Source organism: Schistocerca nitens, chromosome 9 (genome assembly GCF_023898315.1).
Source record: "Schistocerca nitens isolate TAMUIC-IGC-003100 chromosome 9, iqSchNite1.1, whole genome shotgun sequence".
Lineage (NCBI taxonomy): Eukaryota > Metazoa > Arthropoda > Insecta > Orthoptera > Acrididae > Schistocerca > Schistocerca nitens.
In genome coordinates this window covers 498584621-498597679 of record NC_064622.1, presented here as the reverse complement: position 1 = coordinate 498597679, position 13059 = coordinate 498584621, and positions in this window count along the sequence as shown.

The following is a 13059-nucleotide window of genomic DNA, read 5'->3' as shown; positions in this document are numbered from 1 at the left end:
TTACTTACCAAAAAACTTATTATTCACGCAGTCATCCACTGTAAGTAGATACATTCGGTGTGAAGAATGCTATGTGCACAGCACTAGCGACTTTCTTCTGGAATATGTCACCGCTCCCACACATCTCTTGTCAACCTGCGAACGAAAGAAGATGCAATCATTAACGCAATCCAAAGTCACCAGAATGTGTAATTATATCTGTAATGAAGAAAATTTCATCATCGGGCTTTTACTTCCCAAAAAACTAATTACATTCTTAAACCATAATGAAACAAATTAAAACATCGAGCTGTTACTTACCAAAAAACTTATTATTCATGCAGTCATCCACTGTACGTAGATACATTCGGTGTGAAGAAAGCTATGTGCAAAGCACTAGCGATTTTCTTGTAGAACATGTCGCCGCTCCCACACATCCCTTGTCAACCTGCGAACGAAAGAAGATGCAATCATTAGCGAAATCAAAAGTCACCAGAATGTGTAATAATATCTGTAATGAAGAAAATTAAACATCTGGCATTTACTTTCCAAAAAACTAATTATATTCTTAAAACATAATGAAACAAATTAAAACATCGAGCTGTTACTTACCACAAAACTTATTATTCATGCAGTCATCCACTATACGTAGATACATTCGGTGTGAAGAATGCTATGTGCAAAGCACTAGCGATTTTCTTGTAGAATATGTCGCCGCTCCCACATATCTCTTGTCAACCTGCTAACGAAAGAAAATGCAATCATTAGCGAAATCAAAAGTCTCCAGAATGTATAATTTTATCTGTATTCCAAAGCATTATGAAAAAAATTAGAACATCGAGCTGTTACTTCCCAAAAAAGTAATTATTCACGCAGTCATCCCCTGTACGTAGATACATTCGGTGTGAAGAATGCTATGTGCACAGCACTAGCGATTTTCTTCTAGAATATGTCACCGCACCCACACATCTTTTGTCAACCTGCGAACGAAAGAAGATGCAATCATTAACGCATTCCAAAGACACCAGAATGTGTAATTATATCTGTAATGAAAATAATTTCATCATCGGGCTGTTACTTCCCAAAAAACTAATTATATCCTTAAACCATAATGAAACAAATTAAAACATCGAGCTGTTACTTACCAAAAAACTTATTATTCATGCAGTCATCAACTGTACGTGGATACATTCGGTGTGAAGAAAGCTATGTGCAAAGCACTAGCGATTTTCTTGTAGAATATGTAGCCGCTGCCACACATCTCTTGTCAACCTGCGAACGAAAGAAGATGCAATCATTAGCGGAATTAAAAGTCACCAGAATGTGTAATAAAATCCGTAATGAAGAATATTTAATCATCGGGCTTTTAATTCCCAAAAAACTAATTATATTCTTAAACCATAATGAAACAAATTAAATATCGAGCTGTTACTTACCAAAAACCTTATTATTCATGCAGTCATCCACTGTACGTAGATACATTCGGTGTGAAGAATGCTATGTGCAAAGCACTAGCGATTTTCTTGTAGAATATGTCGCCGCTCCCACACTTCTCACGTCAACTTGCGAACGAAAGAATATGCAATCATTAGCGAAATCAAAAGTCACCAGAATGTGTAATAATATCTGTAATGAAGAAAATTAAACATCGGGCTTTTACTTTCCAAAAAACTAATTATATTCTTAAACCATAATGAAACAAATTAAAACATCCAGCTGTTACTTACCAAAAAACTTATTATTCATGCAGTCATCCACTGTACGTAGATACATACGGTGTGAAAAATGCTATGTGCAAAGCACTAGCGATTTTCTTGTAGAATATGTCGCCGCTCCCACACATCTCTTGTCAACCTGCTAACGAAAGAAAATGCAATCATTAGCGAAATCAAAAGTCACCAGAATGTGTAATTTTATCTGTATTCCAAAGCATTATGAAAAAAATTTAAACATCGAGCTGTTACTTCCCAAAAAAGTAATTATTCACGCAGTCATCCACTGTACGTAGAAACATTCGGTGTGAAGAATGCTATGTGCACAGCACTAGCGATTTTCTTCTAGAATATGTCACCGCTACCACACATCTCTTGTCAACCTGCGAACGAAAGAAGATGCAATCATTAACGCAATCCAAAGTCACCAGAATGTGTAATTATATCTGTAATGAAGAAAATTTAATCATCGGGCTTTTACTTTCCAAAAACTAATTATATTCTTAAACCATAATGAAACAAATTAAAACATCGAGCTGTTACTTACCACAAAACTTATTATTCATGCAGTCGTCCACTTTACGTAGATACATTCGGTGTGAAGAATGCTATGTGCAAAGCACTAGCGATTTTCTTGTAGAATATGTCCCCGCTCCCACACATCTCTTGTCAACCTGCTAACGAAAGAAAATGCAATCATTAGCGACATCAAAGTCATCAGAATGTGTAATTTTAGCTGTATTACAAAGCATTATGAAAAAAATTTAAACATCGAGCTGTTACTTCCAGAAAAAGTAATTATTCACGCACTCATCCACTGTACGTAGATACATTCGGTGTGAAGAATGCTATGTGCACAGCACTAGCGAATTTCTTCTAGAATATGTCACCGCTCCCACACATCTCTTGTCAACCTGCGAACGAAAGAAGATGCAATCATTAACGTAATCCAAAGTCACCAGAATGTTAGTTATATCTGTAATGAAGAAAATTCAATCATCGGGCTTTTACTTTCCAAAAAAATAATTATATTCTTAAACCATAATGAAACAAATTAAAACATCGAGCTATTACTTACCAAAAAACTTATTATTCATGCAGTCATCCACTGTACGTAGATACATTCGGTGTGAAGAATGCTATGTGCAAAGCACTAGCGATTGTCTTGTAGAATATGTCGCCGCTCCCACACATCTCTTGTCAACCTGCTAACGAAGGAAAATGCAATCATTAGCGAAATCAAAAGTCACCAGAATGTGTAATTTTATCTGTATTCCAAAGCATTATGAAAAAAATTAGAACATCGAGCTGTTACTTCCCAAAAAAGTAATTATTCACGCAGTCATCCCCTGTACGTAGATTCATTCGGTGTGAAGAATGCTATGTGCACAGCACTAGCGATTTTATTCTATAATATGTCACCGCTCCCACACATCTTTTGTCAACCTGCGAACGAAAGAAGATGCAATCATTAACGCATTCCAAAGTCACCAGAATGTGTAATTATATCTGTAATGAAAAAAATTTCATCATCGGGCTGTTACTTCCCAAAAAACTAATTATACTCTTAAACCATAATGAAACAAATTAAAACATCGAGCTGTTACTTACCAAAAAACTTATTATTCATGCAGTCATCCACTGTACGTAGATACATTCGGTGTGAGGAATGCTATGTGCAAAGCACTAGCGATTTTCTTGTAGAAAATGTCGCCGCTCCCACACATTTCTTGTCAACCTGCTAACGAAAGAAATGCAATCATTAGCGAAATCAAAAGTCACCAGAATGTGTAATTTTATCTGTATTCCAAAGCATTATGAAAAAAATTTAAACATCGAGCTGTTACTTCCAAAAAAATAATTATTCACGCAGTCATCCACTGTACGTAGATACATTCGGTGTGAAGAATGCTATGTGCACAGCACTAGCGAATTTCCTCTAGAATATGTCACCGCTCCCACACATCTCTTGTCAACCTGCGAACGAAAGAAGATGCAATCATTAACGCAATCCAATGTCACCAGAATGTGTAATTATATCTGTAATGAAGAAAATTCAATAATCGGGCTTTTATTTTCCGAAAAAATAATTATATTCTTAAACCATAATGAAACAAACTAAAACATCGAGCTGTTACTTACCAAAAAACTTATTATTCCTGCAGTCATCCACTGTACGTAGATACATTCGGTGTGAAGAATGCTATGTGCAAAGCACTAGTGATTTTCTTGTACAATATGTCGCCGCTCCCACACATCTCTTGTCAACCTGCTAACGAAAGAAAATTCAATCATTAGCGAAATCAAAAGTCACCATAATGTGTAATTTTATCTGTATTCCAAAGCATTAATAAAAAAATTAGAACATCGAGCTGATACTTCCCAAAAAAGGAATTATTCACGCAGTCATCCCCTGTACGTAGAAACATTCGGTGTGAAGAATGCATTGTGCACAGCACTAGCGATTTTCTCCTAGAATATGTCTTCGCTCCCACACATCTTTACACATCTTTTGTCAACCTGCGAACGAAAGAAGATGCAATCATTAACGCATTCCAAAGTCACCAGAATGTGTAATTATATCTGTAATGAAAAAAATTTCATCATCGGGCTGTTACTTTCCAAAAAACTAATTATATTCTTAAACCATAATGAAACAAATTAAAACATCGAGCTGTTACTTACCAAAAAACTTATTATTCATGCAGTCATCCACTGTAAGTAGATACATTCGGTGTGAAGAATGCTATGTGCAAAGCACTAGCGATTTTCTTGTAGAATATGTCTCCGCTCCCACATACCTCTTGTCAACCTGCTAACGAAAGAAAATGCAATCATTAGCGAATTCAAAAGCCACCTGAATATGTAATTTTATCTGTATTCCAAAGCATTATGAAGAAAATTTAAACATCGAGCTGTTACTTCCCAAAAAAGCAATTATTCACGCAGTCATCACCTGTACGTAGATACATTCGGTGTGAAGAATGCTATGTGCACAGCACTAGCGACTTTCTTCTGGAATATGTCACCGTTCCCACACATCTTTTGTCAACCTGCGAACGAAAGAAGATGCAATCATTAACGCATTCCAAAGTCACCAGAATGTGTAATTATATCTGTAATGAAAAAAATTTCATCATCGGGCTGTTACTTTCCAAAAAACTAATTATATTCTTAAACCATAATGAAACAAATTAAAACATCGAGCTGTTACTTACCAAAAAACTTATTATTCATGCAGTCATCCACTGTAAGTAGATACATTCGGTGTGAAGAATGCTATGTGCAAAGCACTAGCGATTTTCTTGTAGAATATGTCTCCGCTCCCACATACCTCTTGTCTACCTGCTAACGAAAGAAAATGCAATCATTAGCGAATTCTAAAGGAACCTGAATGTGTAATTTTATCTGTATTCCAAAGCATTATGAAAAAAATTTAAACATCGAGCTGTTACTTCCCAAAAAAGTAATTATTCACGCAGTCATCCCCTGTACGTAGAAACATTCGGTGTGAAGAATGCTAAGTGCACAGCACTAGCGATTTTCTCCTAGAATATGTCTCCGCTCCCACACATCTTTACACATCTTTTGTCAACCTGCGAACGAAAGAAGATGCAATCATTAACGCATTCCAAAGTCACCAGAATGTGTAATTATATCTATAATGAAAAAAATTTCATCATCGGGCTGTTACTTTCCAAAAAACTAATTATATTCATAAACCATAATGAAACAAATTAAAACATCGAGCTGTTACTTACCAAAAAACTTATTATTCATGCAGTCATCCACTGTAAGTAGATACATTCGGTGTGAAGAATGCTATGTGCAAAGCACTAGCGATTTTCTTGTAGAATATGTCTCCGCTCCCACATACCTCTTGTCAACCTGCTAACGAAAGAAAATGCAATCATTAGCGAATTCAAAAGCCACCTGAATGTGTAATTTTATCTGTATTCCAAAGCATTATGAAAAAAATTTAAACATCGAGCTGTTACTTCCCAAAAAAGCAATTATTCACGCAGTCATCACCTGTACGTAGATACATTCGGTGTGAAGAATGCTATGTGCACAGCACTAGCGACTTTCTTCTGTAATATGTCACCGCTCCCACACATCTCTTGTCAACCTGCGAACGAAAGAAGATGCAATCATTAACGCAATCCAAAGTCACCAGAATGTGTAATTATATCTGTAATGAAGAAAATTTCATCATCGGGCTTTTACTTCCCAAAAAACTAATTACATTCTTAAACCATAATGAAACAAATTAAAACATCGAGCTGTTACTTACCAAAAAACTTATTATTCATGCAGTCATCCACTGTACGTAGATACATTCGGTGTGAAGAAAGCTATGTGCAAAGCACTAGCGATTTTCTTGTAGAACATGTCGCCGCTCCCACACATCCCTTGTCAACCTGCGAACGAAAGAAGATGCAATCATTAGCGAAATCAAAAGTCACCAGAATGTGTAATAATATCTGTAATGAAGAAAATTAAACATCGGGCATTTACCTTCCAAAAAACTAATTATATTCTTAAAACATAATGAAACAAATTAAAACATCGAGCTGTTACTTACCACAAAACTTATTATTCATGCAGTCATCCACTATACGTAGATACATTCGGTGTGAAGAATGCTATGTGCAAAGCACTAGCGATTTTCTTGTAGAATATGTCGCCGCTCCCACATATCTCTTGTCAACCTGCTAACGAAAGAAAATGCAATCATTAGCGAAATCAAAAGTCTCCAGAATGTGTAATTTTATCTGTATTCCAAAGCATTATGAAAAAAATTAGAACATCGAGCTGTTACTTCCCAAAAAAGTAATTATTCACGCAGTCATCCCCTGTACGTAGATACATTCGGTGTGAAGAATGCTATGTGCACAGCACTAGCGATTTTCTTCTAGAATATGTCACCGCTCCCACACATCTTTTGACAACCTGCGAACGAAAGAAGATGCAATCATTAACGCATTCCAAAGTCACCAGAATGTGTAATTATATCTGTAATGAAAATAATTTCATCATCGGGCTGTTACTTCCCAAAAAACTAATTATATCCTTAAACCATAATGAAACAAATTAAAACATCGAGCTGTTACTTACCAAAAAACTTATTATTCATGCAGTCATCAACTGTACGTGGATACATACGGTGTGAAGAAAGCTATGTGTAAAGTACTAGCGATTTTCTTGTAGAATATGTAGCCGCTGCCACACATCTATTGTCAACCTGCGAACGAAAGAAGATGCAATCATTAGCGGAATTAAAAGTCACCAGAATGTGTAATAAAATCCGTAATGAAGAATATTTAATCATCGGGCTTTTACTTCCCAAAAAACTAATTATATTCTTAAACCATAATGAAACAAATTAAATATCGAGCTGTTACTTACCAAAAACCTTATTATTCATGCAGTCATCCACTGTACGTAGATACATTCGGTGTGAAGAATGCTATGTGCAAAGCACTAGCGATTTTCTTGTAGAATATGTCGCCGCTCCCACACATCTCTTCTCAACCTGCTAACGAAAGAAACTGCAATCATTAGCGCATTCCAAAGTCACCAGAATGTGTAATTTTATCTGTATTCTAAATCATTATGAGAAAAATTTAAACATCTAGCTGTTACTACCAAACAAACTAATTATTCACGCAGTCATCCACTGTACGTAGATACATTCGGTGTGAAGAATGCTATGTGCACAGCACTAGCGAATTTCTTCTAGAATATGTCACCGCTCCCACACATCTCTTGTCAACCTGCGAACGAAAGAAGATGCAATCATTAACGTAATCCAAAGTCACCAGAATGTTAGTTATATCTGTAATGAAGAAAATTCAATCATCGGGCTTTTACTTTCCAAAAAAATAATTATATTCTTAAACCATAATGAAACAAATTAAAACATCGAGCTATTACTTACCAAAAAACTTATTATTCATGCAGTCATCCACTGTACGTAGATACATTCGGTGTGAAGAATGCTATGTGCAAAGCACTAGCGATTGTCTTGTAGAATATGTCGCCGCTCCCACACATCTCTTGTCAACCTGCTAACGAAGGAAAATGCAATCATTAGCGAAATCAAAAGTCACCATAATGTGTAATTTTATCTGTATTCCAAAGCATTAATAAAAAAATTAGAACATCGAGCTGATACTTCCCAAAAAAGGAATTATTCACGCAGTCATCCCCTGTACGTAGAAACATTCGGTGTGAAGAATGCTTTGTGCACAGCACTAGCGATTTTCTCCTAGAATATGTCTTCGCTCCCACACATCTTTACACATCTTTTTTCAACCTGCGAACGAAAGAAGATGCAATCATTAACGCATTCCAAAGTCACCAGAATGTGTAATTGTATCTGTAATGAAAAAAATTTCATCATCGGGCTGTTACTTTCCAAAAAACTAATTATATTCTTAAACCATAATGAAACAAATTAAAACATCGAGCTGTTACTTACCAAAAAACTTATTATTCATGCAGTCATCCACTGTAAGTAGATACATTCGGTGTGAAGAATGCTATGTGCAAAGCACTAGCGATTTTCTTGTAGAATATGTCTCCGCTCCCACATACCTCTTGTCTACCTGCTAACGAAAGAAAATGCAATCATTAGCGAATTCTAAAGGAACCTGAATGTGTAATTTTATCTGTATTCCAAAGCATTATGAAAAAAATTTAAACATCGAGCTGTTACTTCCCAAAAAAGTAATTATTCACGCAGTCATCCCCTGTACGTAGAAACATTCGGTGTGAAGAATGCTAAGTGCACAGCACTAGCGATTTTCTCCTAGAATATGTCTCCGCTCCCACACATCTTTACACATCTTTTGTCAACCTGCGAACGAAAGAAGATGCAATCATTAACGCATTCCAAAGTCACCAGAATGTGTAATTATATCTGTAATGAAAAAAATTTCATCATCGGGCTGTTACTTTCCAAAAAACTAATTATATTCATAAACCATAATGAAACAAATTAAAACATCGAGCTGTTACTTACCAAAAAACTTATTATTCATGCAGTCATCCACTGTAAGTAGATACATTCGGTGTGAAGAATGCTATGTGCAAAGCACTAGCGATTTTCTTGTAGAATATGTCTCCGCTCCCACATACCTCTTGTCAACCTGCTAACGAAAGAAAATGCAATCATTAGCGAATTCAAAAGCCACCTGAATGTGTAATTTTATCTGTATTCCAAAGCATTATGAAAAAAATTTAAACATCGAGCTGTTACTTCCCAAAAAAGCAATTATTCACGCAGTCATCACCTGTACGTAGATACATTCGGTGTGAAGAATGCTATGTGCACAGCACTAGCGACTTTCTTCTGGAATATGTCACCGCTCCCACACATCTCTTGTCAACCTGCGAACGAAAGAAGATGCAATCATTAACGCAATCCAAAGTCACCAGAATGTGTAATTATATCTGTAATGAAGAAAATTTCATCATCGGGCTTTTACTTCCCAAAAAACTAATTACATTCTTAAACCATAATGAAACAAATTAAAACATCGAGCTGTTACTTACCAAAAAACTTATTATTCATGCAGTCATCCACTGTACGTAGATACATTCGGTGTGAAGAAAGCTATGTGCAAAGCACTAGCGATTTTCTTGTAGAACATGTCGCCGCTCCCACACATCCCTTGTCAACCTGCGAACGAATGAAGATGCAATCATTAGCGAAATCAAAAGTCACCAGAATGTGTAATAATAACTGTAATGAAGAAAATTAAACATCGGGCATTTACTTTCCAAAAAACTAATTATATTCTTAAAACATAATGAAACAAATTAAAACATCGAGCTGTTACTTACCACAAAACTTATTATTCATGCAGTCATCCACTATACGTAGATACATTCGGTGTGAAGAATGCTATGTGCAAAGCACTAGCGATTTTCTTGTAGAATATGTCGCCGCTCCCACATATCTCTTGTCAACCTGCTAACGAAAGAAAATGCAATCATTAGCGAAATCAAAAGTCTCCAGAATGTGTAATTTTATCTGTATTCCAAAGCATTATGAAAAAAATTAGAACATCGAGCTGTTACTTCCCAAAAAAGTAATTATTCACGCAGTCATCCCCTGTACGTAGATACATTCGGTGTGAAGAATGCTATGTGCACAGCACTAGCGATTTTCTTCTAGAATATGTCACCGCTCCCACACATCTTTTGACAACCTGCGAACGAAAGAAGATGCAATCATTAACGCATTCCAAAGTCACCAGAATGTGTAATTATATCTGTAATGAAAATAATTTCATCATCGGGCTGTTACTTCCCAAAAAACTAATTATATCCTTAAACCATAATGAAACAAATTAAAACATCGAGCTGTTACTTACCAAAAAACTTATTATTCATGCAGTCATCAACTGTACGTGGATACATTCGGTGTGAAGAAAGCTATGTGCAAAGCACTAGCGATTTTCTTGTAGAATATGTAGCCGCTGCCACACATCTCTTGTCAACCTGCGAACGAAAGAAGATGCAATCATTAGCGGAATTAAAAGTCACCAGAATGTGTAATAAAATCCGTAATGAAGAATATTTAATCATCGGCTTTTACTTCCCAAAAAACTAATTATATTCTTAAACCATAATGAAACAAATTAAATATCGAGCTGTTACTTACCAAAAACCTTATTATTCATGCAGTCATCCACTGTACGTAGATACATTCGGTGTGAAGAATGCTATGTGCAAAGCACTAGCGATTTTCTTGTAGAATATGTCGCCGCTCCCACACTTCTCACGTCAACTTGCGAACGAAAGAATATGCAATCATTAGCGAAATCAAAAGTCACCAGAATGTGTAATAACATCTGTAATGAAGAAAATTAAACATCGGGCTTTTACTTTCCAAAAAACTAATTATATTCTTAAACCATAATGAAACAAATTAAAACATCCAGCTGTTACTTACCAAAAAACTTATTATTCATGCAGTCATCCACTGTACGTAGATACATACGGTGTGAAAAATGCTATGTGCAAAGCACTAGCGATTTTCTTGTAGAATATGTCGCCGCTCCCACACATCTCTTGTCAACCTGCTAACGAAAGAAAATGCAATCATTAGCGAAATCAAAAGTCACCAGAATGTGTAATTTTATCTGTATTCCAAAGCATTATGAAAAAAATTTAAACATCGAGCTGTTACTTCCCAAAAAAGTAATTATTCACGCAGTCATCCACTGTACGTAGAAACATTCGGTGTGAAGAATGCTATGTGCACAGCACTAGCGATTTTCTTCTAGAATATGTCACCGCTACCACACATCTCTTGTCAACCTGCGAACGAAAGAAGATGCAATCATTAACGCAATCCAAAGTCACCAGAATGTGTAATTATATCTGTAATGAAGAAAATTTAATCATCGGGCTTTTACTTTCCAAAAACTAATTATATTCTTAAACCATAATGAAACAAATTAAAACATCGAGCTGTTACTTACCACAAAACTTATTATTCATGCAGTCGTCCACTTTACGTAGATACATTCGGTGTGAAGAATGCTATGTGCAAAGCACTAGCGATTTTCTTGTAGAATATGTCCTCGCTCCCACACATCTCTTGTCAACCTGCTAACGAAAGAAAATGCAATCATTAGCGAAATCAAAGTCATCAGAATGTGTAATTTTAGCTGTATTACAAAGCATTATGAAAAAAATTTAAACATCGAGCTGTTACTTCCAGAAAAAGTAATTATTCACGCACTCATCCACTGTACGTAGATACATTCGGTGTGAAGAATGCTATGTGCACAGCACTAGCGAATTTCTTCTAGAATATGACTCCGCTCCCACACATCTCTTGTCAACCTGCGAACGAAAGAAGATGCAATCATTAACGTAATCCAAAGTCACCAGAATGTTAGTTATATCTGTAATGAAGAAAATTCAATCATCGGGCTTTTACTTTCCAAAAAAATAATTATATTCTTAAACCATAATGAAACAAATTAAAACATGGAGCTATTACTTACCAAAAAACTTATTATTCATGCAGTCATCCACTGTACGTAGATACATTCGGTGTGAAGAATGCTATGTGCAAAGCACTAGCGATTGTCTTGTAGAATATGTCGCCGCTCCCACACATCTCTTGTCAACCTGCTAACGAAGGAAAATGCAATCATTAGCGAAATCAAAAGTCACCAGAATGTGTAATTTTATCTGTATTCCAAAGCATTATGAAAAAAATTAGAACATCGAGCTGTTACTTCCCAAAAAAGTAATTATTCACGCAGTCATCCCCTGTACGTAGATTCATTCGGTGTGAAGAATGCTATGTGCACAGCACTAGCGATTTTATTCTATAATATGTCACCGCTCCCACACATCTTTTGTCAACCTGCGAACGAAAGAAGATGCAATCATTAACGCATTCCAAAGTCACCAGAATGTGTAATTATATCTGTAATGAAAAAAATTTCATCATCGTGCTGTTACTTCCCAAAAAACTAATTATACTCTTAAACCATAATGAAACAAATTAAAACATCGAGCTGTTACTTACCAAAAAACTTATTATTCATGCAGTCATCCACTGTACGTAGATACATTCGGTGTGAAGAATGCTATGTGCAAAGCACTAGCGATTTTCATGTAGAAAATGTCGCCGCTCCCACACATTTCTTGTCAACCTGCTAACGAAAGAAATGCAATCATTAGCGAAATCAAAAGTCACCAGAATGTGTAATTTTATCTGTATTCCAAAGCATTATGAAAAAAATTTAAACATCGAGCTGTTACTTCCCAAAAAAGTAATTATTCACGCAGTCATCCACTGTACGTAGATACATTCGGTGTGAAGAATGCTATGTGCTCAGCACTACCGATTTTCTTCTAGAATATGTCACCGCTCCCACACATCTCTTGTCAACCTGCGAACGAAAGAAGATGCAATCATTAACGCAATCCAAAGTCACCAGAATGTGTAATTATATCTGTAATGAAGAAGATTTAATCATCGGATTTTACTTCGCAAAAAACTAATTATATTCTTAAATCATAATGAAACAAATTAAAACATCGAGCTGTTACTTACCAAAAAACTTATTATTCATGCAGTCTACCACTGTACGTAGATACATTCGGTGTGAAGAATGCTATGTGCAAAGCACTAGCGATTTCCTTGTAGAATATGTCGCCGCTCCCTCACATCTCTTGTCAGCCTGCTAACGAAAGAAGATGCAATCATTAGCGAAATCAAAAGTCACCAGAATGTGTAATAATATCTGTAATGAAGAAAATTTAATCCTCTGGCTTTTACTTTCCAAAAAAACTAATTATATTCTTAAACCATAATGAAACAAATTCAAAC